At 41.7% G+C, this 4937-nt stretch overlaps 1 non-coding gene across 1 annotated transcript; it reads left to right on the top strand.

Annotated features, from left to right (window-relative positions):
- Positions 1 to 4282: 4282 nt before the first annotated feature.
- On the top strand, positions 4283 to 4389 carry LOC112725174 (small nucleolar RNA R71). Its single transcript, XR_003164298.1, has one exon. It is a non-coding gene; the product is annotated as a small nucleolar RNA R71 (small nucleolar RNA).
- The last annotated feature ends 548 nt before the right edge of the window (positions 4390 to 4937 follow it).

The raw sequence follows: 4937 nt of genomic DNA, 5'->3' as shown, positions 1-4937 counted from the left end.
TGACTGAGAATCAATTTTGATTGAGATCTGTTTTGGGTTTAGAAATTTAAAGAAAGTAATTATTTATCTATTTGTTCTTTGCTGCTTTTTCTTGCTTCAAGAATCATTTTTATGATTTTTCAGATTATCAAATAACATGTCTCCTAGTCATCATTCTTTCAAGAGCCAACATATTTAACATTCTTAAACAATAACTTCAAAAGACATATGCACTGTTCAAGCATACATTCAGAAAACAAGAAGCATTGTCACCACATCAATATAATTAAGCTAAGTTCAAGGATAAATTTGAAACTCATGTACTTTTTGTTCTTTTGAATTAAAACATTTTTCATTTAAGAGAGGTGATGGATTCATAGGACATTTATAACTTTAAGACACAGTTACTAACTACTAATGATCATGTAATGAAGACACAAACATAGATAAGCACACAACATAGAAAACGAAAAACAGAAGAAATGAGAACAAGGAATGAATCCACCGTAGTGATGGTGGCGTTTCCTTCTTGAGGAACCAATGATGTCCTTGAGCTCTTCTATGTCTCTTCCTTGTCTTTGTTGCTCCTCCCTCATTGCTTTTTGATCTTCTCTTATTTCATGGAGCATGATGGAGTGCTCTTGATGTTCCACCCTTAATTGTCCCATGTTGGCACTTAATTCTCCTAGGGAGGTGTTGATTTGCTCCCAATAGTTTTGTGGAGGAAATTGCATTTGAGGCATCTCCGGGATCTCATGGTGATAAGCTTCTTGCGCCTCTTGAGCTCCATGAATGGGCTCTCTTGCTTGCTCAATATTTTTCTTAGTGATGGGCTTCTCTTCCTTAATAGGAGTGTCTCCTTCTATGAAAGCTCCAGCTGAGTAACATAGATGGCAGATAAGATGAGGAAAAGCTAGCCTTGCCATGGGGGATGACTTTTCGGCTATTTTGTAGAGTTCATTAGAGATGACTTCATGAACTTCTATTTCCTCTCCAATCATGATGCTATGAATCATGATGGCCCGATCCACAGTAACTTCAGATCGGTTGCTAGTGGGAATGATTGAGCATTGAATGAACTCCAACCATCCTCTAGCCACAGGCTTGAGGTCCAATCTTCTTAGTTGAACCGGCTTGCCTTTGGAGTCAATCTTCCATTGAGCTCCTTCCACACATATGTCCATAAGGACTTGGTCCAATCTTTGATTAAAGTTGACCCTTCTAGTGTTGGGGCGTTCATCTCATTGCATCATAGGCAAGTTAAACGCCAACCTCACATTTTCCGGACTAAAATCTAAGTATTTCCCCCGAACCATTGTAACATAGTTCTTTGGATCCGGGTTCTTACTTTGATCATGGTTCTTGGTGATCCATGCATTGGCATAGAACTCTTGAACCATTAGGATGCCGACTTGTTGGATGGGGTTTGTTAGAACTTCCCAACCTCTTCTTTGAATTTCATGTTGGATCTCCGGATACTCATTTCTTTTGAGTTTGAAAGGGACCTCAGGGATCACCTTCTTCTTGGCCACAACATCATAGAAGTGGTCTTGATGGGCTTTGGAGATGAACCTTTCCATCTCCCATGACTCGGAGGTGGAAGCTTTTGTCTTCCCTTTCCCCTTTCTAGAGGATTCTCCGGTCTTAGGTGCCATCAATGGTAATGGAAAAACAAAAAGCTTATGCTTTTACCACACCAAACTTAGAATTTTGCTCGCCCTCGAGCAAGAGAAGAAAGAATAGGTGAAGAAGAAGAAGAAATGGAGGAGAGGGAGAAGGTGATGTGTTTTGGCCAAGAAGGGTATAGAGGGGTTGTGTTGTGTGAATTTGAAGAAGAATGGAGGGCTCTATATAGGGAAGGGAGGGGGAAGGGTTTCGGCCATATGGGTGGGTTTGGGTGGGAAATTAGTTTTGAATTTTGAAGGTAGGTGGGGTTTATGAGGTAGGCTTATAGGGAAGAGTGGATGGATGTGAGTGGTGAGGAGGTGATGGGGAAGAGAGATTGAGGTGATTGGTGAAGAGTTTTGGGGAAGAGTGTTTATGGGATTGTGTGAAAGAGGGGTGAGAAGAAGTGAGTGGAGGTAGGTGGGGATCCTGTGGGGTCCACAGATCCTGAGATGCTCCTGTGGGGTCTACAGATCCTGAGATGATCCTGTGGGGTCCACAGATCCTGAGGTGTTCAAGGATTTACACCCTTGCACCAAATTAGGCATGTAAAATGCCCTTGCACACAACTCTGGGCGTTCAGCGCCAGGTTGGTGCCCATTTTGGGTGTTCAACGCCCATTTGTTGCCATTTCTGGCGTTGAACGCCAGAACCATGCTTGTTCTGGGCGTTCAGCGCCCAGATGCTGCCCATTTTGGGTGTTCAGCGCCAGAACCATGCTCTGTTCTGGCGTTGAACGCCAGGCAGATGCTCCTCCAGGGTGTGATTTTTTTCTTCTGCTGTTTTTGATTCCGTTTTCAATTTTTATATTTATTTTGTGACTCCACATGATCATGAATCTATAAAGACATATAACTAAGAAAAATATAGTTAGATAAATAAAAATTGGGTTGCCTCCCAATAAGCGCTTCTTTAATGTCAATAGCTTGACAGTGGGCTCTCATGGAGCCTCACAGATGTGCAGAGCTTTGTTGAGACTCTCCAACACCAAACTTAGAGTTTGGATATGGAAGTTCAACACCAAACTTAGAGTTTGGTTGTGGCCTCCCAACACCAAACTTAGAGTTTGACTGTGGGGGCTTTGTTTGACTCTGCTTTGAAAGAAGCTTTTTATGCTTCCTCTCTATGGATGCAGAGAGAGATCCTTGAGTTGTAAACATAAGGTTGTCCTCATTCAATTAAAGGATCAATTCTTCTCTGTCCACATCAATCACAGCTCTTGCTTTGGCTAGGAAAGGTCTTCTAGGATGATGGATTCATCCTCTTCCTTTCCAGTATCCAGGACTATGAAATCAGCAGGGATGTAAAGGCCTGCAACCTTTACTAACACGTCCTCTACTTGTCCATAAGCCTATTTTCTTGAATTGTCTGCCATCTCTAATGAGATTTTAGCAGCTTGCACCCCATAGATTCCCAGTTTCTTTATTACAGAGAGGGTCATGAGGTTTATACCTGAACCAAGGTCACACAGAGCCTTAAAGATCATGGTGCCTATAGTACAAGGTATTATGAACTTTCCAGGATCCTGTCTCTTCTGAGGCAATGTCAGTTGATCCAGATCACTTAGTTCATTTGTGAACAAGGGAGGTTCATCTTCCCAAGTCTCAATACCAAATAATTTGGCATTCAGCTTCATGATTGCACCAAGGAACTTGGCAGCATGCTCTTCAGTAACATCCTCATTCTCTTCAGAGGAGGAATACTCATCAGAGCTTATGAATGGCATAAGGAGGTTCAATGGAATCTCTATGGTCTCTAGATGAGTCTCAGATTCCTTTGGTTCCTCAGAGGGAAGCTTCTTATTGATCACTGGACGTCCCAGGAGGTCTTCCTCCTTGGGATTCACGTCCTCTCCTTCCCTTACAGGTTCGGCCATGGTGCTTATGTCAATGGCCTTGCACTCTCCTTTTGGATTCTCTTCTATATTGCTTGGGAGAGTACTGGGAGGGATTTCAGTGATCCTTTTACTCAGCTGGCCCACTTGTGCTTCCAAATTTCTAATGGAAGACCTTGTTTCATTCATGAAACTTACAGTGGCCTTAGATAGATCAGAGACTAAGTTTGCTAAATTAGAAGTATTTTGTTCATAGTTCTCTGTCTGTTGCTGAGTGGATGATGGAAAAGGTTTATTATTGCTAAACCTGTTTCTTCCACCATTATTAAAGCCTTGTTGAGGTTTTTGATCCTTCTATGAGAGATTTGGATGATTTCTCCATGATGGATTATAGGTGTTTCCATAAGGTTCACCTAAGTAATTCACCTTTGCTACTGCAGGGTTTTCAGGATCATAAGCTTCTTCTTCAGAAGATGCCTCTTGAGTACTGTTGGATGCAGCTTACATTCCATTCAGACTCTGAGAAATCATATTGACTTGCTGAGTCAATATTTTTTGTTCTGAGCCAATATGGCATTCAGAGTATCAACTTCAAGAACTCCCTTCTTCATAGGCGTCCCATTACTCACAGGATTCCTCTCAGAAGTGTACATGAACTGGTTATTAGCAACCATGTCAATGAGTTCTTGAGCTTCTGTAGGCGTTTTCTTTAGGTGAATGGATCCACCTGCAGAAGTATCCAATGACATCTTTGATAGCTCAGATAAACCATCATAGAATATATCCAGGATGGTCCATTCTGAAAGCATGTCAGAAGGACACTTTTTAGTCAACTGTTTGTATCTTTCCCAAGCTTCATAGAGGGATTCACCATCTTTTTGTTTGAAGGTTTGAACATCCACTCTAATCTTGCTCAGCTTTTGAGGAGGAAAGAACTTGGCTAAGAAAGCCGTGACCAGCTTATCCCAAGAGTTCAGGCTGTCTTTGGGTTGAGAGTCCAACCACACTCTAGCTCTGTCTCTTATAGCAAAAGGGAAAAGCATGAGCCTGTAGACTTCAGGATCTACTCCATTAGTCTTAACAGTATCACATATCTGCAAGAATTCAGTTAAGAACTGAAAAGAATCTTCAGATGGAAGTCCATGAAACTTGTAGTTCTGCTGCATCAGAGAAACTAATTGAGGTTTCAGCTCAAAGTTGTTTGCTCCAATGGCAGGAATGGAGATGCTTCTTCCATGTAAATTGGAATTAGGTGCAGTAAAGTCACCAAGCATTCTCCTTGCATTGTTGTTGGGTTCGGCTGCCATCTTCTTTACTTGTTCGAAATTTTCAATCAAGTTGTCTCTGGATTGTTGTAATTTGGCTTCTCTTAATTTCCTCTTCAGAGTCCTTTCAGGTTCTGGATCAGCTTCAACAAGAATGCCTTTTTCTCTGTCCTTGCTCATAAGAAAGAGAAGAG

The sequence above is a fragment of the Arachis hypogaea genome, chromosome 11, assembly GCF_003086295.3.
Source record: "Arachis hypogaea cultivar Tifrunner chromosome 11, arahy.Tifrunner.gnm2.J5K5, whole genome shotgun sequence".
In the NCBI taxonomy this organism is placed as follows: Eukaryota; Viridiplantae; Streptophyta; class Magnoliopsida; order Fabales; family Fabaceae; genus Arachis; species Arachis hypogaea.
The sequence above is the reverse complement of the archived record's forward strand: the minus strand, read 5'-3'. Positions and strand labels throughout refer to the sequence as shown.